This window comes from Rhodamnia argentea, chromosome 2 (assembly GCF_020921035.1).
Source record: "Rhodamnia argentea isolate NSW1041297 chromosome 2, ASM2092103v1, whole genome shotgun sequence".
Lineage (NCBI taxonomy): Eukaryota > Viridiplantae > Streptophyta > Magnoliopsida > Myrtales > Myrtaceae > Rhodamnia > Rhodamnia argentea.
In genome coordinates, this window is record NC_063151.1 from 17,062,526 (window position 1) to 17,084,552 (window position 22,027).

Sequence of the window (22,027 nt, forward strand, 5' to 3'; positions counted from 1 at the left end):
TTCTTTTGTTGTGCTATAAAAGGGCATCAAGTTTATGCAGAAAGATAGATGAATTTGACTAATGAAAATTACATAGTGCATTTCTTTTGAACCTTGAAAAGTTCATACTATTGAAAACTTGTAAGAGTTTTCACTCCGTATTAGAAGAGTCAGAGCTTTTCAAAGTTTGTATCCTTGAAGAGTTGCAGCCATTAATCTAGAAGAATTGATGCCCTATCGACTTCTATGAAGGCCTGGAAGAGCAAACATTGAAATTCCTACCCTCTTCTTATTCTGTTCATTCACGTGCCTTCCCCTTTATCCCCTCATACACACTTCTATAGTGTTTATATCAGAAAAATCAAATACACGAAAGTTGTAGATCCAAGAGTCCTCGAAACATTGGCACTAGAATCAAGTCATTCTAATATGTATCGACACAGTTATGACCATTCTCTCGAGATCGCGTAGAACAGAAATTTCCACTCGAAATCATGTGAAGTCACTCTCCCAATCCTATTGTTCGAGTAGTCACACCAGGACCGCATCAAAAGTGTCTATGGCATTTTGTTTATTAAAATTTTCCTTTTGTTTTAAACATGTGGCCCTAATGTACTAATGCCACACTAAAAAGAAAAACCGACAAAATTTTAAAAATATGGCTTATTTCCCTAACAAATCCCAAACTTTAGGTCCAGTCCCAAATCTATCATGAACTGTTTTTTGTCTAAGGAAAAATCCATAACTTTATGCTCTCCCGAATTTTCCTTGAACTTTATTTTGTCACAAAAAAAAACCCCAAACTTTATATACAGTCCCAAATTTACCTCGAATTCTGTTTTGTCTAAAAGAAATCACAAATTTTCAATGTATTCTCAAATCTACCCTATGGTATAGTCTCAAATTGACGTGGCATTTTCATATTGATAAAAAAGCCCACATTAGTAAAATAATGGGCGATAGGTACGGACCGACGTGGCCTTTTCAAGTGGATAACAAATCCTCCGTAACGAAGAAATTCTCCAAAATGAAGCGATTCTAGGATAAGAAAGTTAGGGATAACTAATGATTATTTTTGGACAAAGGGATAATGGAGCGTTAAAAGTTAATAATTTTCTCTTAGAAAAAAAAAATGTTCAAGGTAGATTTGGAACAAGACCTAAAGTTTAGAGTTTTTTTGAGATATAAAAAAGTTCAGAGCAGATTTGAGACTAGACTTAAAATTTGAGATTTTTTTTAGACAAAAAATGTTCGAGGTAGACTTGAGACTTGACTTAAAGTTTGTTTTTTTTTTTTTTAGGGAATTAGGCCTTTAAAATATGCATAAAAGAAAACAAAAAGAGAGAAAAAGGTCTCGCGGCCTTTGCACCGGTGAGGACTGCAACAATGCCCGGTCATGGCTAAGGCGCCCGGCACCTTGCCAGGCCAACAGCAGTTGACGAACTTGGCTGCTGGCCAACACGTGAGTGAGCAAACATGTCCTCACCCAGATTGGCAAGGGTAGTAGCAGGCCATTGCTTGCTCACGAGGAGGGCTAGCCCTTGCCATTGGCCCTACAAGGGTTGACGGTCTTGCTGTGACGCTAGCGAGGGTTCTTGGCCCTCGTCAACAGGAAGGGAAGCAGTGTTTGGAATAGATTCTATTTTGAGAGAGTTGAAAAAGCACTATCTCGTTGAAAGGTTCTATACATTTGTTCTTTCTCAACACATTTTTTTAGACAAAGACTCCATTTTTTTCCTCTTTTCGGATAGTAAATATTTCTCAGAATATCGAGTGTGAATCAAACCCATGTTTGAATTGAAATTGAGAAGTGTCGCTCCCTAGTCCCTATGCAGCCCCACTTTGACTGGTGGTCTCTCGTAGGACTTTGTTTTTTTCTTATTAGTTCCACAATCCATGTTAGTGGTGATTTTTTTTTTAAATTTTTAGTCTATTATTATTATTTTTTCGATTTTTCCGACATGTCAATAATGAAACAGCTCCCTTTGTGCTTGAGGAGGCTCCATCACTGCGTTAATAGCCATGTAGGACTGAAAATATGATAACAGATGCAGATCTCTATCTACAAAAAAGGGCCGGACTTACAAGTCCTGAAGTGAAATGCCCTAATTGTGGTAATATTACAACTTAAATGTATGCAAAAAGAAAAAGAAAAAGGAAAATAGAACTTAAATGCAGAATCAACACAAGTTTTCGGACTCATAGTTTCATTTACCCTTTAACTTTCGTGGGATTAGATTTAAATTTGAACCAACCTCTTTAGCATCATCTGGACTCTAGATTAGTTAAAAGTTATTAATTGAAGCTTAGTCTCTCATTAGTATTTGCACTTCATCTACAATACTAAGAAATTACATTAGACTAAAACAATAAGAAGGAAAGAAAAAAGTATTAAGTTTTTGAAACTTAATGAAAATGTTTTAATGTATATTTAAGTATTTTTATATTAATGAAGTAGCTTTGAGATGTTTCCTAAAAAAATTAAAATAAATAAAATGATAAGTTAGCATAAGTGACCCCATAGATTGTCTAGCCCAAACCACCAGGGGCAAGAAACTAGATATGTCATTAAAGAAGAACGAATACAAACCTTTTCCATGAGTAAAAGCGGTTGTTGTCTTGGAACGTTGTCCTCTAGTTCTGTACGATTGCCATCTCCAAAAATCACCTCCACAGCTTTACAATTTTCAATAGTAAACTCTTTCAAGGAGGGCCACTTTGAAATATGTTTCCCTTGGTAGAAACTTCTTAGTTTTGGCATGTTATGAAGATACAGAGGGACAAGTTGAGGAATAGCAATTTTGTTAGCTGCTTCTTCAAGTTTATCTCCTTGTCTGGCAACAATGTACTCAATCTCTCCACAACCACCACTACAAAAAAACATGGATTTAGCCACGAAAAATTTGTGACGAAAAAAATTCGTGGCTAATTTCCGACGAAAATAGCGACAAAATGAATATTCGTCGCTATTTGTGATGACAATAGCGACGAAAAATGTCACGACCCGAACCTTGTGAGCTCGTCGACATCCCACCTGGCCACGCTTATGTACAATTCTCCAGGATCCAAAGGCCAACAAATTCATGCGGAAGCAAAAACAAATCCCCGTACAGAAACAATTAACATCACAATGACTTGGGACGGTAAAAACAAACTTATATACATATCCACACGTTCTGTACAATTTTCCAAACCTACAGCTTCGGAGGCCATTGTACAATCCTATGACCACTAGAACAAAAAAGATTACGTGATCGAAGCCTACTATACATCCAAAATAAAACAGCCAGCAAAAGCCAAGAGGCCAACTACCCTAGGCCTCGTCCTCGCTATCCGGTACTATATCATCTCTCGTCTCCAACTCATCCTCGTCAAGCTCAGGTGGCTGTTCCGCATCCAATGGCTCTACAACCTCCCCATCTTCTCCCGGTACCATGACCTCGGGGAATATCGAACCTTTGAGGCGGGTCATTCATACTTGAGGCAAAAGGTCTGAAAAACAACGAACCCACGACGGGGTGAGATAAAATCTCAGTAGGAAAATCTCTAACCCTAGATCAGGTCGCTAGTGCCTCCAAACACAAACTAGGCGAGCAACAATTTCCAACAACTCTTTCTTACGCTACCCAAAAATTCCCCAATTAAATTCCAGAAAATTCCACTCTTTCTCTGAAAATTCTCACACCTTCTCAAATATTCTACGTTACTCCCCTCTCGGCGTTTCACGCCTCGGTCCGACAATAAAATATTCTACGTGCTCCAGGGCACGTTTTTAACACATCAGGCCATAATATAAATATCCACATTACTCCGAAAATTTCTACGTTACTCCAGAAATATTCCACGTCACTCCAGAATATTCCACGTCACTTCAGAATATTCCACGTTACTCCAGGAATATTCCACGTCACTCGAGAATATTCCACGTTACTCCAAAAATATTCCACGTTACTCCAGAATATTCCACGTTACTCTACCGCCATCAAATAAGTTCATAACATTGAGCCTCAGACCTTTATGGAACACGGCTCTATACATATACCCGGGTCTTAGATACATAGGAATACGACCCACGGATCTCGGTCTCGGACACATAGGAACATGACTGGATCAAGTCTCGGACAATTAGTCGAACACGACTCACTTTGGTCTCGGACGACTTAATTGAAGACGACTTTCTTACTTTCTCGGTCTCGGACAATCGGACGAATACGGCTCACTTTGGTCTCGAACGACTTGATTGAATACGACCATCACATTTCCTCGGTCTCGGACAATCGGACGAATACGGCTCACTTTGGCCTCAGACGACTTGATTGAATACGACCCTCATATTTTTCTAGAATAGATCGGGATCACGTGATTCACTCACGTTAGAGAATTAATAATTCGGGATCACCCGATTAATTCACACTAATCCAAATATTAATCCAGACTACCCGATCGGTTAATACTACCATAGTATCCAATCCACGTCATGCGACCATATTACGCTAACGTAGTAATTTATAAATCACGCGCCATTAAAATTATACTAACGTGGAAATTTATCACGGCCGAACAATAATAATTTTCTAAAATATAATTAATTCACGACCATAGTACTATACTATAACAATGTCACATTTAATTAGCACCGTGGCATAATGACTTTATGTCACATAAAAGTAACCCTAGTTAATATTTAAACTAACCATGGTTCAAAAACTAACTAGAGTCAAATACTAGCCTAACCATGATTAATAAATAGCATAAAGCAACTATAGTTGAACAAAAAGTAACTAGGATTGGTAGAGTAACCATGGTCAAACTTTGACCAAACAAATATCCTCTTGCAATTACTATTCATTGCAAGAACAAGCATATCTCTCCTCCATTTATGCAATTTTCGTCCAGCCCCTCCTCAAGCCCAAATCCAACAATTTTCTTCATAAAAAATTCACAATTTCATGGTCTTTTAGCAACCTAACCACCTAATTTAGGTTTAGAAACAATCCTACCTCAAAAACTTGCAAAAACGTCCGTTGAACGGTTGAGGAAAAGCCCGAACTAATCGGCGATTCCGGCGATCCTTGCACGGCCGGCGACTCGGCGACGATCTAGCGACTCCAAGCGCTCCAAAGCGACACCAAAGAAGGCTTGAAGAATTTTCGGCAATGGAGGGTGAGAGAGAGGGTGTTCGGCCAAGTGAGGGAAAGGGAGAGGGAGAGTGAGGTAGAGAGAAAGTGAGCTAGAGAGATAGAGAGAGTTCTTGGATAATGAAGAAGAAAAGGCCAATATAATAATTAATATAGGTTAATAATAATTAATTATGCCCACAAAATCAAGAGAAAAAAAATAAAATAATTATCTCCCCTCATTGACTAGTCAATCTCGGCCAAAAGGGGAAATGGCCAAAATACCCTTCGTTCCAAGTGAAAAATAGGGTATTTTTCGAGGGCAAATGGGTCCTTTCCCATACCCAGTCCAAATCTACTTTTCCCGAACCTCTTTGGGGCAAACCGCGAAGGAATTTCACACAGGATGAGGAAACGTCCAAAATTTTTATTTATTGAAACCCCTGAAGGTCCGACGTCAAATTACGAAGCTCGATTCGTGACCAATCTCGATCAATAGAATTTTCAGCGTATCTCAAACTAACAGGCGGCTTTTAGGAGTTACGCGTATCGACCCGTGATTAAAATCACGTTTAAGAATTCCTCGAGCCATGGCGACCTTGGTTGTCATTCAATTGCGAGGATCAATCACTAGTCCCGATGGATACGATCGTTAGAAAATAATTTAGGGACGTTCGGAACCCATACGAGATCAAACGGAATCACCCGTGATCCAAGCGTAGGGTATTATCCAAATCGTTCCTTAATCATTCTAGAATCGGCCTATATTGGTCCGGAATATTCCCTCGACAATTTTCATGGCCAAAGAGTCAATCCATGATCAAGTTCTTAGGTCCACGTACTTGATTTTCCTAGCTAGCCATTCCCATTTGGTTAGTCTGCTCGAGAGGGATCAACTCCGAGTGAGATTAGACTGAAATACATCAATGAGACCTTTCATTTATTCAAAGCTTCGAAAGTGGGTCGGAATTCAGGATGTCACAAAAAAATTAGTCGCTAATTAGCGACGAATATAGCCACGAAAAAAAATACGTCACTAATTAGCGACGAATATAGCCACAAAAAATAATTCGTCACTAATTAGCGACGAATATAGCCACGAAAAAAATTACGTCGCTAATTAGCGACGAATATAGCCACAAAAAATAATTCGTACTAATTTGCGACTAAAATAGCCACGAAAAATATTTCGTCGCAATCTCCTTTGCGACGACAATAGGTTTCGTCGCCAATTAGCGACGAATATTTTTTTTTTGTCGCAAATTCTTCTCTTAAAAGTTAGCGACGAAAATCAACATTTGTCGCTAATTAGCGACTAACTTTTATTTTCGTGGCAAAATTAGCACTTTGAATAAAAATAACAAAGAAAATATTAAAATTACCGACGAACCATTCTTTTTGTCGCTAATTTTAGCGACAAAATGTATTATTCGTCGCTAATATGACAGAAATAAAAATAAAAAAGAAAATAGTCAATTTAGCGACAAATTAGCTTTTTCGTCGCTAAGGTAGCGACGAAATTTATTTTGCGTCGCTAATATGATATAAATAAAAATCACAATAAAAATAAAAAATAACTAGCGACGAGCAATGTTTTTGGTCGCTAATTAGCAACGAAAACCAAATTTCGTCACAAATTAGCGACGAACCACGTTTTTCGTCACTAATTTGTTGCTATCATTTAGCGACGAAAATTTCCGCTCGTCACTAATTAGCGACAAATGTTGATTTCGTCGTAAAATTTGCACTATGAATAAAAATAAGAAATAAAATATTAAAATTAGCGACGAATCATATTTCGTCGCTAATTTTATATAAATATAAAAAAAGAAAATATTCAATTTAGCGACGAATTAACTTTGTCGTTGCTAATTTAGCGACGAAATTCGTTTTTCGTCACTAATATGCTATAAATAAAAATAAAAGTAAAAAATAAAATATTAAAATTAGCTTTTTCATCGCCAATTTAGCGACGAATTAGTTTTTTCATCGCTAATTTAGCGATGAACAATTTTTTTCGTGGCAAAATTAGCACTTTGAATAAAAATAAAAAAGAAAATATTTTAATTTAGCGACGAAAATAATTTTTCGTTGCTAATTTAGCGACGAAATGTATTATTCGTCACTAACATGATATAAATAAAAATAAAAAAGAAAATATTAGCGACGAATTTTTTTTCCGTCACTAATTTAGTGACGAATTAGCTTTTTCGTCGCGAAATTAGCAACGAATTGTTTTGTTCGTCGCTAAATAAGCCACAAATTATATTTTTCGTCGCTACATTTCTCTCTCTTATCTTTTTAATCTTTCTTTTGGCGGTACTTTTTAAAAGCCTCCCCGCCCTCTCTCTCTCCCCGCTTGTACGACGTCTTGATCTGGCTGGTACGACTTCCTTATCTTCCTTTCTTTTTCTGCTGCTGCGTCATCTTCCTTTTTCTTCTTGTTCTTCCTTGCTTCTGCATCTTCTTCCTTTCTTTTTTCTTGTTCTTCCTTGCTTATGCATCTTCTTCCTTTCTTTTTCTTCTTGTTCTTCCTTTCTTTTTCTTCTTCAGCCGAGTGACCCACCTCCACTCGACCACTACGGCCTGCACCACCACCCTCCGTCCACTCCCGTCGCCGGTCACGCCTCACGGCCAGCCGGCCTCGCGCGAGCCGTAACCAGCTGAGATCGTCGCCCGGTCGCCGTAAATCCGGGACCTTCGCCCACGACCCTCCTCCACCCGAGCTCCGCCGCCACCGATCACGGTTACCCGGCCACCTCCAACCACGTGAGCTACCCGAAACCCACAGATCTGACGACGAGCCCGCCGCAACGACGATTTGAGCTCCCCGCTCGTGAACCCGACGTGCCGATGAGAAAGACGGCGAGGGGCTTCGCGAGGAGGATGGCGAGGCGGCGGAGGAAGCAGCCCGCGGCGGCCGAGAGCCCGGAATAGTACCGGGAGAGCGGGACCAGGGCGAGGAGGAGCTCGAGGGCGTGGGCGAGGATCTTGAGCTTGCGGGTCCTTTGGTACCTGCGCATGGCCTTGGCTTTCTCGGCCTTGACGACGTCGAACTCGTGGGACGACGCCGAGTCCATTTCTTTTCTCGAGAAAGGCGGTGGTGGCTGGTTCTGATCGCTTCTACAAGGGAAGAGAGGATCGGAGAGTCGGATCAGAGCAGCGCATTTATAGTACGAAGAAGAAAGAACGGGTCCTCCGAATACATAGCATCGATGAATATTTCTATTTTGAGTGCTTGCTTGCTTGCTGTGGGTTAGGACGACGAGCCCGCCGCCGTCCCGCACCATCTTCCCCAACAGGCCCGGGGCCGTTGTCCGGCCACTATCCGAGCCCTAGCCGTCCGTGGCGCGTCGACCAACAGCTGTCGATTGTGGAACCGTGAGCCTCGCGACCCGAACTTGTTAAGTTGACCCAACCCGAGGAACCCGCCGATCTTACGGAACCGTGATATTATTAAGTGCTTAATCAATGCTAAATATAAATTGCAGAAATTAATTTTTCTTTTAATTAAATTTAAAATCGAAAAGCAAAAAAATGATTTTACCATATGAAAAAAATAAAATTTTGTCACTAAATTGGGTTTTGTGACGAATTTTGCCACGAAAAAAAATTCGTGCCTAATCCGGCATCGCTAAATTTAGCGACGAAACATTGTGTTTTCGTGGGAAAATTCGTGACTAATTAACGAGGAATAATTTTCGTCGCTAATTTGCCACCGAGGGTAATTTGTCGCAAAATTCGTGGCCAATTAGCAATGAAACTTATTCCTTGCTAATTAGCCACGGATAGGTATTCGTCGCAAAATTCATCGCTAATTAGTCACGAATTTTTTTTTTTCGTCGCTAAATTTTGCGACGCCGGATTAGCCACGAATTGTTTTTCGTGGCAAAATTCGTCTAAAAAGTCAATTAGCGACAAATTTTGCAAAATTTTTCGTGGCAAAATTCGTCACTAAATCCTCGTTTTTTTGTAGTGCACCAAGACCAAGATATTGGAGTTGTCCCGGACTTTTTGCCATTGACATTGTAAAAAGTTTTCTCGGACGTGGGCACTTCTCAACTACTAAGGAATCGATGCGGTGAAGCGGCCTCTTCCACATGAATGAACGAAACACATTCATTAGGTTGTGACATTGCTTCACCTCGAGGACCTTTAGACGACAAAAGGACTCCACGAGGATTTTATCATTCCATAGTTCTTCTTGTTGAACTCCCTTGATGTGTAGCTCTTCTAACTTTGGAAATGCAAGCTACAAATGTACGGGGATAAAGAGAAAATAATACCCAAAATTGCTTAGGGCCAAAGCATAAAAGATAGCAAAATAACAAATGAAATAAATGGGGATATGATACCTTCTCATCGAATAGAGGATGTAACCTGTCGCTAGCCCAACTCGCTGGTGTCGCGACCCTCCCGGAAATTCCCTCAATTTCCCGGGGGTGGAATAGGGCTAACGAGCCGATCCCCTCCTTTTATAGGTATATATATATGTGTGTGGGGGATCGCGAGTCTCTCCCAAGACCCATTACTCGAATCGCGATGTCGGGTAAAATTTTTCAAATATCGAAATTGACCTTGTGTGGTCGGGTGGCATGTGCGAGATGTACATGCAATTTGGAGTCGCCACCGATCGATTTATTGGAAGGTACGATCGGAAAACCTTACCGAGCGGTCGGGAGAAACCGTTCGGTTCCGCGAAAACCAGAGATTTTGGGTCCGGGGATTTGGTTACGCCAAGTTTCATATTTGATGCCCTTTCGGTTACCGATGTTGATTGTTTTTCTAACCTAAGATTTCATGCAGATGCGATATCGGATGAGGTAGGTCCTAAAAAAAATAAGTATTCATACAGATGGGATTTTTCTATCCTAATCAATCACAATCAGCAAAAAATAATGCGCAATCAAAATCATTACAATCGATCAAATCAATCAATCAAGGTTCAATATGTCTAAAATGGCCCTATCGGCCCACACAAAAATCAATTTTGGGTATCGGGGTGATTTGGTAAAAATTTGGGGCGGATGGCCCGGAAGGGTAGAATGGTCATTTTTGGGAGTTCGGGACCCAAAAATCACAAAATTAGGGTCGGGCCAGTTGAATGTGGCCATTTCCTATTTTTTTGTGATTTTATGGAATTTTTCTAATTTTTTCTATTTTTTGGAATTTTCATTTATTTTCTAAAAATATTTGGAATTTTCCGGATCGAAATTAATCAACCCTCGAAGTCTCAAAAATTTTCGATCCAGACTTTATGAGTCCCGAATCGATCTACAAATTTTTAGAAAATTTTTTATGAAAATCTGAGAATTTTTATGAATTTTCTAAGTATTTTTACAATTTTTTTGGATTTTTGGAAATTTTCTTTTTATTTTTTATTATTTTTTATTAATAAACCGGACCGGGTCAAACCGGTCAAAGACCGGTCAACCCGGTCCGACCACATTCAGACCCGCCCACAACACTAAAACGGCGCCGTAAGTATTTTTCTATTTATTTTTGTATTTTCCAAATCAATTTTCCATTATTGAAAATACTAAAAAAAAGCGGACGGCCGAGATTAGATCTGGAATCCATCTCGACCGTCGATTATCTCTTCTACAAAACGACGACGCTTCAGCCTATTGAACGGACGGCTAGGATCTAAGCTTAGATCTAATCTTGACCGTCAACCTATCTAAGCTAAAACGATGCCGTGTCTAATAACTAAACGGACGACCACGATCATTTCTCGACTTAATCCGGGCCGTCCGTTTCCTTCCCGCTCTAAACGACGACGCACTATATGGCTAAAGCGGCACCGTTTTTGATTTTTCCTATTTATTATCTAATATATCTAATATCTGAAATACAAAAGTCAAGATCCGACGGCCACAGATCAAACTCATATAATAATCCCGGCCGTCGGATCGAGTCCGAGTCGGCTCGCTCGCGCCAACGGCCGAGCCGACTCGGACGTGAGCTGGCCCAACCAGAGGACGCCACGTCAGCTCATTGACCTGTTTGACTCGACACGTCGCCTTGTCGTCTTCAACCTCACGACGACGCGACGAACGGCCGAGGTTTCCCGGCGAGATCCAACGGTGAAACCTCGGCCGATCAACCTCAAACCAACGCTAATTTACTCGCTTTCACATCCAGATTAACATACTCTAAGATCAAGCAATTTCAACGGCTAAAAACGTGAGAATCGAGCTAATCACGATTACGGCAACACAGACTTCAATCAAGCAACACAGAGCATAACAATGGAATTCAAGCTTTAAACACGTTAATATAGAGTTAAGGACACTTACCTCGGGCTCCGATCGAGCCCGGAGTTGCTAGATACGCCCGGCCGAAGTCCGACCGGGACGAGGTTGGTTGGAGGTTTGATTCGACTCGATCGGGCAAAATCAATGCGAAAGAACAATGCGATTGTGGTTAGTGAAGTTCAAGCAGTAAAAGGCACACGGTAATTGAGAAAATCGTGATCACGAAGATGAGGTGCCATGATTGCACAGTAGAAGGAAGTGAAGCTCGACTCACCCGATATGGGGGTTTGGGACCGAACGAGCCGCCGCGATCGTCTTCTGGAAGTTTGGAGAAGCTTCAAGCGGTGGTCCGGTGACCTGATTTGGCCGGGAACGACGGCGACGAAGACCTCACGGTCTCGGTCCGCAACTCTGACCAATCTTCGCCGGAGCCTCTCTCTCTAGCTTTTCCTCTCTTTCTCTCTCTATTCTCGTATATGTGCGAGCAAAATGAACCTCTCTCTAGTCCGGAATCTTCTTGTTCCTTTTATACTCGGATTTGAATTTGCGCGCGTCCGGTGCTTGAGTCGGTGATGCTTCGCACGTGGCAACACGTGCCAAATGGCCGCCGGACGGTGACGGAATCGGTTAGGATTCCGTCCCCGTCCGTTAGTCCTCCAATTTGCCACAAACGAGCATAGATTTGACACGGTTTGGGGATTTGTTGACTTTCGGATACCGCCACCTTTGACCGGCGATTTCGCCGTGCTCCGGCGGCCATTGGCCGTGCCGCCGGTGGCAATCGACAGCCCTAGACCCGAGGATCAAAAGCCCCAAGTTAATTGATTCAATTATGGTCATATTGACCTCCAATTTGTCCATTGAAATCCAGCTCGCAAACCTGCAAAATGCACAAGCTCGGTGAAGGAGATGATATCGTTCCGGACCGGTTCAGCCGGTCCGACCAATGATCCGACCGGTCTGAACCGGTTCAGACAGTAAATCACGTAGAATTTTCAAAATTAATTGAAATTGAGTGAGGATTTTTGCAATTAAACTTCAAAATTGGACTTAGGGGCCTGAATTCTACATAAAAATGTGATTTTGCCCAAAATTTCTTATCAATTTGCACAAAAACCCCAAATTTTTCTAAAATCCCAAATTGGGGAAATGTTCAATTGAGCGTCAATTCGACCAAATTGGATCATGAGACCTATCCCAATCGATTCATAATGTTCAAAAACCTTAGGGGTAGTCCAATTGTGTATAGAAAGTTCCCCAATTGAAAGTAATTTCAAAAATTGTAAAGTTGAGGGACTTAATTGCAAAAAATTTGGGAATTCTTGTCTAATTCACGCAATTCGTGCAATTGAGGGTGCAATTGACCAAATTGAAGTTCAAAGGGACCACAATTGAATGTCTAGACTCCAAATGTGCAAAAATTGCAAGTAAAAAGACTCAATTGGTATTTTTTATGCAAATTCAACCTTAGGCATTGTGAAGAAACGCCTAAGATTAAACTCAATTTTTGATTTTTCTTGAGGTCAATATTAAAAGGGAATTAAAACAAAAATATTGAACATTTTTCTGTATTTTTGCGACCTCGAAAAGTATTTTTTATGAATTTTTCAAGTATTTTCCTATTTTCGAAAATATTAAAAAAAATGCGAAAAACATGAAAAATTATTTTTTGTTCCAAATTGGTTCCTTATGCTTGGCCAAGGCTTCCAATGTTGAATTTATAATTTTTATTTTTTTGTGAATTTTTAATGAATTTTGGAAAATAAAACTAAAGAAAACTCGACTAAAAAATTCGGGTGTCAACATTGCTGCCCTCTTTGAAAGTAATCTCGGTTAGAGGTTGCTTTCAAAGACAAGGTGACACCTGGATCTTTTGTCGACTCGCTGGGGAAAAATCTAAAGAAAATAAGTCTTGACATCAAATTGCTTTACCTTTGCGGTTTAAGCTCTAACTCCGTGGGGAATTATTTCCAATTTATGCTCATTTCATGTGAAAGAGAGATGAGAAGAGAGAGAGACTTACCCGTAGCTCACCTGTCTATGGTTTGAGATTTGTTGATCTGAGGTTGAAAAATTGAATGCATGGAATTACCTGTGGACGGTTTGGCGCGATTTTGCAATGGTCGGCGTCCGTCCGGTGTCGAGTGGTGATTTGAAGATTTGGAAGGAAGGTTCACCCTTGTAACAAAGGGGTTTCACCTATTTAAAATGGGTTTGACTATCCACTAGGGATTCATCATTTAAAAAGGGGGCAGATCGGCTTTCGTCTCTCCGGCTACTCACCGTCTGAAAGGGGAGGTTCACCCTTGTAACAAAGGGGTTTCACCTATTTAAAAAGATTGGCTATCCTCCATGCGGGGACTCACCATCTAAAAAGCAGATCGGCTTTCGTCTCTCCAGCTACTAACCGTCTGAGGGGGAGGTTCACCCTTGTAACAAAGGGGTTTCACCTATTTAAAAAAGATTGGCTATCCTCCATGCGGGGACTCACCATCTAAAAAGCGGATCGGCTTTCGTCTCTCCAGCTACTAACCGTCGAGGGGGAGGTTCACCCTTGTAACAAAGGGGTTTCACCTATTTAAAAAAGATTGGCTATCCTCCATGCGGGGACTCACCATCTAAAAAGCGGATCGGTTTTCGTCTCTCCAACTACTAACCGTCCGAGAGGGTGCCATCTCGAGGACCTAGGTTAACTAGTGTACCTACGGAGCTCAAACCCTATTTCAAATTTTCAAATAAGCGAGATCGGTTTTCGTCTCTCCAGCTACTAACCGTCCGAGAGGGTGCCATCTCGAGGACCTAGGTTGACTAGTGTACCTACGAGCTCAAACCCTATTTCAAATTTTCAAATAAGCAGATCGGTTTTCGTCTCTCCAGCTACTAACCGTCCGAAAGGGTGCCATCTGAGGACCTAGGTTGACTAGTGTACCTACAGAGCTCAAACCCTATTTCAAATTTTCAAATAAGCAGATCGGTTTTCGTCTCTCCAGCTACTAACCGTCCGAGAGGGTGCCATCTCGAGGACCTAGGTTGACTAGTGTACCTACGAGCTCAAACCCTATTTCAAATTTTCAAATAAGCAGATCGGTTTTCGTCTCTCCAGCTACTAACCGTCCGAGAGGGTGCCATCTCGAGGACCTAGGTTGACTAGTGTACCTACGGAGCTCAAACCCTATTTCAAATTTTCAAATAAGCAGATCGGTTTTCGTCTCTCCGGCTACTAACCGTCCGAGAGGGTGCCATCTCGAGGACCTAGGTTGACTAGTGTACCTACGAGCTCAAACCCTATTTCAAATTTTCAAATAAGCAGATCGGAGGACACGGGGACTCCGAAAGACCCGCAGAAAATCCAAGTTAATCAAATCTTAAAATGCAACTTTTCCGAGGATTTGGGGTCACCAGGGAACCCGCAGAAAGTTCAATCAAACATGATCAATATGACAACTTTAAGTTCTTGGGAGAAATTTAAGAATTCTAGACAAATTTTCAAAGTGTATTTGTGAGGGAAATGTGTCCAATCACAATTTCAAATCTCCATCGAGGATGGATTTTGAATGACACATCCCGAGTGTTCTTCAAAAAGGTTGTTTTAAAAAATTTTCAAAAGGATTTTCCTTCATCCAAGAGGGCTTCTCACCGTTTTGGAAAGGCTTTTTCTTAAAATTCAAATCTGCTCACAGGAAACCTAACCTCGAGGTTTCGGGATCATTCGAGATTCATACAATCCGACTAATCGGAGAAGGCATTTTAAAAGGGACCGTAATTCAGGCCAGGTCAAAGGCTTTTCAAAGGATATTCATTTTGAAGTTTAGAAATGAATTTTGATCAACAATAGTTTCTTCGGGTCTACAAGTCAAGAACCCCGAAGTCATGATAAGACAGATTGTACTTACCCCTTTAAGCGGTAGCTTCCCGTATGATTTCTTGCATCGACCGAAACACCTCTTAGATCGAAAAGTTTTGGTGACAGGTTGTATCTTGGTTTAAGGTGGGCTCTTTAAGAACGGCCATATTTTCAAAAGAGGGTGAACTTTGGTGATCACCTTGACATTTCTCCAGCTTTCATTTGCCTTTTGCGTAAGATTCACGATCATTCTTTTTCCAATTGATTTTGAGGATTTTCCTCTTTTCATCTTAATGATTTTTCTTTAGGATTTGCCCCTTTTCGGGATGCTCTTTTCATGGGCTTTGGCCTTGCTTTTACCAGGCACTTTGCTTTTTCTAGCCCTTTCATTCTTCATCATTTTCGCACCGATCGGCTCTTTTGAGACCAAGTATCAAAATTCTTCCGATCATGCTTTTTGATTCATTGCTGGTAATTCCTTTGCTTTGCCCCAAGTGTGGGGGGGTGATCACCAACAAGGGTTTAGAAATGAATATTCAAAGGCTCAAATTGGCTTTTCAAAGGGTAAGTGTTTGGGATATAGAAATGAAATGCTTTTCTTCACTTTGAGGTGTTCCAAGTCTTTGCCGAAATCACCCGAAGCTAATCACAAAAAGATTGATGCAGGTCAAGTACAATAAAGTCTTACCCGACCTTTTCTCCAAGGAATCATCCAATGAACCTCCAAATATGCCCCATTGTGGGGTGGTTCTTGACAGGGTTATATTCATAAAATTCTCCCTTTTTGGCTCGAGTGGTTATCAAGGGATACAAATGTGTATGGATAATTTTGAAATGGAAATGCCTTTCATCATTTAAATCCATGTAATCACCGCGAATGATCCCTACGTCCCAAAATTAAGCTCTTTCGCTCTATCACTCTCACTCATCACTCAAGTGTGTGTGGGGACGTGTTTAAGGACAAAGTTTGCCTCTTTTCATTTGAAGGATCATTCTTTTGAAAAGCTTTCAAAGCATGCCCTTTTATAGAAACTCGGGCGTTTTCGTCAAAATTCATCGTTTGCCAAATGTTCTCATCAAAGATAATATTCAAAAGATGTTTCGTAATTTGTAAGGAATATTTCTTTGAAAGGGCCTTGTGGCTCTATAATTCCAAGTTTTTTTTCAATTTCAAGCACGACGGCGTATGAAAATTCTTTGTAAAGAAAGAGAACCTCAAACCTGTCTTCTTCAAATATTGGCTTCGTCCCTGTAAAAACAAAAGGAAACAATCAGTCCAAGGTATTCAAAATTTTAAGTTCAAGCGATTTCTTCTCGTCTCCTTCGGACGTTGACCCCGTCTCCTGTAAAAAACAAAAGGAAACAATCAGTCCAAGATATTCAAATTTTCAAATCCCGAAGTGATTTCTTCTTGTCTCCTTCGGATGTTGACTCCTGTCTCCTCTTTCGGGTGTCGACTCTCGTTTCCCCGTAAAGAACAAAGGAAACAATTAGTCCAAGATATTCAAAATCCGTGATCCAAAGTAATGTATAACTTCCCTGTTTTGACCGGTTGCTCGCAAAGTTCTTCATGATTCCCAGTCCACCTACAAAATACAAACGTATGCAAATGCATGTATGCAGATGTCATGCAAATGCAAAATTTTCATGTGACTCATATCTCGCTCATCAACCGCTCCGAAGCTCAATTTATTTCAAGGAAAATATCTCTTCACGGCATCCGAATTCACCGGACTTGCCAATTCTTCTCCATCCATGTTTACAAGTATAAGAGCTCCCCGGATAAGACCTTCGAATCACATAGGGGCCTTCATAATTTGGCATGAATTTGCCTCCCGGGTGTTGTGCGTTTGGGAGCATTTTCTTCACAACTAGCATCCCCGCTTCAAAACTTCTAGGTTTAACCTTCTTGTTAAAAGCTCGGGCCACTTTCTTCTGATAACTTTGACCATGACAGATAGCCCTTAATCGCTTTTCGTCAATCAAATTCAATTGTTCGTGTCTCTGTCGACTCCATTCATCTTCTCGTGAGCCCTACTTGAGACAGAATCTTTAAAGAGGGGATTTCCACCTCTACCGGTAGGACTGCTTCCATACCGTATACCAAAGAGTAAGGAGTTGCCCCAATTGAAGTACGAATTGAAGTTCGGTAGGCCATGAGAGCATATGGTAATCTTTCGTGCCAATCTCGATATTTCTCAGCAGTTTTGGCCAATATCTTCTTGATGTTCTTGTTTGCCGCTTCCACGCCTCCATTCATTTGCGGGCGGTAAGGCGAAGAATTAAGGTGTCGTACCTTAAATTGTTCCAATAGTTGATCGACAACCTTGTTGTTCAAATTTGAGCCATTGTCTCGTAATGATGGCTCTTGGCACTCCATATCTTGAGATGATATCTCGCTTGATGAACTTAGCCACACTATTCGCGGTGACATTGGCATATGAGCTGGCTTCAATCCATTTAGTGAAGTAGTCAATAGCCACCAAAATAAAGCGATGTCCGTTTGAGGCCTTTGGGTTGATAGGGCCAATCATATCAATTCCCCACATGCGGAATGGCCATGGCTCGACATTTGATGTAGCTCGGTTGGCGGCGCATTTATCCTGTCGCCGTATACCCGGCATTGATGACAGGATCTAACATGCTGGTTGCAATCCGACTCGATAGTCAACCAAGTAATACCCGAGTCTCATAATCTTCTTGGCGAGGAGGTGGCCATTCATATGCGGTCCACATTCCCCTTCATGAATCTCTTTCATAATGAGATTTGCTTCTTTGGAATTCACGCACCTCGGCAGGACCGAGTCAAAGGATCTCTTGTATAGGATCCGTCCGCCGAGGAAAAATTTAGATGCCATCTTGCTTATGTACTTTTTATCTTCTCGGTTGACTCGTCTCAAGGGAATTCGCCCTTCGGTAGGTAATTCTTGATGTCATGATACCACGGTTCCTCATCGGGTTCTTCTTCAATGACCATGCAAGATGCGGGTTGCTCAAGGATGTCAATCCTTAACGGTTCTATCTCAAGACCATTTTGCACTTGTAACATGGCCGATAATGTGGCCAAAGCATCAGCAAAATGGTTCCGAGTTCTCGCGAGATATTCGAAAGTAATCTCCTCAAAGTGTTGGATCAGCTCTTCGAGGTATTTATGATAAGGAATAAGCTTGGGATCCTTTGTCTTCCACTCCCCTTGAGTTTGTAAAATGATTAGCATGGAATCTCCATATACCAAGAGCTTCTTCACCTTTAATGAGATGGCCAATTGTAATCCTAGTATGCAGGCTTCATATTCGGAAATGTTGTTGGTACGGGGAATACCAACTTGGCTGAAACTGGATAATGTTGATCTTCGGGGGATATCAAAACCGCCCTGATGCACGATCCAAGTGAGGTTCACTGCGCCGTCGAAGTACATTGTCCATTTGTCTTCAGATATATTCGAGGATTTGACCTCCCTTGTTTTGCTCGGAAACGTCCTTAGGAGGATTCTCGGCTAGCATGTCAGCAATTGCTCTTCCCTTGACAGATTTTTGGGGAGAGGTTTTGATATCGAACTCGAAAGCAGTATTTGCCATTTAGCCATCTTTCCCAACAATGTTGGCTTCTCCAAAAGGTATTTGATGGGGTCATTTTCAGTGACCAGCTCTATATGATAATGCAAAGTGTATACTTGCCTCAATCTGTGGAGGACCCAAACCAATGCTACGCAAGTCCTTTCCACTTGTTGGGTATTTGACTTGAGATGTTGTAAACTTTTTGCTCAAATAATATATGGCCCGCTCTTTACGATCCTTGGGGTTAGTTTGGGCAAGTAAAGCTCCCAAGGACTCATCATTAACCGTCGATATAGAGTTAAAGGAACGTCGGGGATAGGAGGTACCAATACCGGAGGTTGTACCGGATATTCCTTGATCTTCTCAAATGCTTGTTGGCATTCCGCATCCCATTTCACCTTTGCACCTTTCTTTAGCAACTTGAAGAAGGGTTTTGCCGTTTCGATAGTTGGGATATGAATCTGGATATATAATTCAATCTTCCCAAGAAACCCCTTACTTCTTTAACAAGAACAGGAGTTCCTATTTCCCATATGGCTTTAATCTTGGAAGGGTCAATTTCAATACCACGGCTGCTCACCACAAACCCTAGCAGCTTTCCGGATCTTGCGCCAAATACGCATTTCGCAGGATTCAACTTGAGCTTATACTTTCTCAATCGATCAAATAACTTCTTCAGCACTTTAACATGGTCTTCTCCAGGCTTGGACTTGGCAATCACATCATCCACATAGACCTCGATCTCCTTATGTATCATATCATGAAAAAGGGTCACCATAGCCCTCCGATATGTTGCACCTGCATTTTTCAACCCAAATGGCATCACCTTGTAACAAAAAGTTCCCCATTGTGTAGTGAATGAGGTCTTGATCTTATCTTTTTCCTTCAAGCATGATCTCGATTATATCCCGAGAATCCATCCATAAAGGAGAACAATTCAAAACCCGCAAGATCTTGTCAACGAGCACATCAATGTGCGGTAGGGGAAAATCATCCTTGGGACTAGCTTTGTTCAAGTCCCGATAATCCACGCATATTCTAATTCTCCCATCCTTCTTCTTAATCGGGTACGATATTGGCGACCCAATCAACATATGGGACAGCCTCGATAAATCCAACTTTAAGGAGCTTCATCACCTCTTCCTTGATTTTATCCGCCGATTCGAGATTCATTCTTCCGGGTGATTGATTTACTTGGTGTGCAAGAAGGATCTCGTGGGCAAAGCATGCTCCACAATCTCACGATCTAGACCCGGCATGTCAAGCATACGACCGTGCGAAGATATCTTGATATTCCTTGAGTAACACCGTCATTCTTAAAATATCTCGCTGCGGACAGTGTCCTCCTATTTTCACTTCCTTGACGCAATCGAATCTCCCAAATTAATAGTGATAGGTTCTTCGGAAATAGGGGGCTTAGATTCTTCGAAACAATCCCATTCTTTCTTGATATCGCTCACATCAACCTCGTCTATATCAACTTCGCATGCATAGTCATCGAGCTGATATGAGTCACATATTAACCTCGTTATGTATGGGTGGGATGACATGCCCGAAATGCACCATGAAAGGTTAGTATTCAAAGATAATAAAATTGAAGGATGCATGATTGCTATCATGAAAACATTTTTCAAATTTCAATTTTCTTAGATAAGGAAAGGAGAACTAGTCCACGATCTTCCGGACATCCTGGTTCTCAAAAGTCGTTTAAAATCCTAGATCATATGGCGGATCGGGCCTCAAGTTTCATGGTAGAATCAATTGTCATCATCGGACCAATCCGTTGCTCCACATGTCCGTAATCAAATTTGAAATGTTTTTCATTAATAAATGCAACTAAGAACAATACAAGATCGCACTTCCTGGATCACAAGCATGTGACCCAAAGGGTGCTAAAACATCAAAAAGCTTTAAAGCAAGTGCAGTAATCAAAATGCATTAAAAGATAAAGTTCGAAAGAGCCTTTTACTCGGGGGTGGGGAAATCATCGTCCAGCCACTCAATTATCACGTTCACCCGATTATCCGAGGAACGGGTTGAATAAGTCCGCTCGCATCCTCGGAGATGTCTTTATCTTCCAGCCATTTGCCTCCCTTAGAGAATACCTCGAATAAAGGGTTTAGGAGCATTTTTCCTCTAGCTTTCCATACATCGGTACCTATGAAACGGCCACCTTGGCGTCCACGGCGTCCACGGTCTCCATAACGATTGTTTCGACCTCGGCCTCGACCTATGTTATTTTCCGCTATTCCGCTATAACCCGGACCAACCTTGTGGTCATTTGAGCCCAAATTCAAAGGGTTACGAATTCCCCGACCATATTTCCCTAATCCAAAGACCCGGAATAAATCCATTCGAGAGTAGCACTTTTCCCGCCATAGTTGCAGGTCTCGAAAGCTCCGGTATAGCCACCTTTGCATTTGGTAACACATGCATGACTGATACAATGTCGAAGGTGTGATAACTCAGCTCCTCCTCTTTTGAGGGTTCGACGTATGGAACCATCCCTTTTAAAGTCGCTCGATGTCCCGTCTCGCCATGGACGGTGATCAACTGACCCTTGACCACAAATTTTAACTTTTGATGCGAGAGAGGAAGGTACCGCTCCGGACACATGAATCCACGGTCTTCCCGGGAGCGGGGGTGAAGGCGCTTGGAATATCCAACACTTGGAACGGTATAGAGAAAGTTACCGGTCCAATGTCAATGTCCAGCTCAATCTCTCCTACAACATTCTTGGAGACTCCATCAAATGATCGGATGGTGGCCTTGGATGTCTTCACAAAATCTTCATTGATCCCCAAGCTTCTCAAAGTGCTTAGTGGACACAAGTTGAAAGCGGAACCATTATCAATTAAGACGTGAGGCACCTCTTTTCCGTGACACCTCACAGCTATGTAAAGGGCTTTGTTGTGGACCCGCCCTTCTTTCGGGAAGTCTTCGTCCGAGAAGGATATCTGGTCCTTCAGAAGGATAGCACCCACAAAGTCTCCCAATTGCACTTCGTTAATTGTCTCTGGAACATGCACCTCATCTAGCACCTTCAAAAGGGCGTCTTTGTGCTTTTCAGAATTTTTGAAGAGATCCAAGAAGGAAATCTGTGCGGGCATCTTCCGCAGTTGGTCAACGACATCATATTCACTCGGTCCTCACGACCGATTGCAACTTCTCAACATCTTCCGCAGTTGGGATTCTCTTTTCGGAATCCACTTCTCTCGGGGGATAACATCTTCCGGATCTCATTATGGCGTCAATCTCGCCCGTTCCATAATC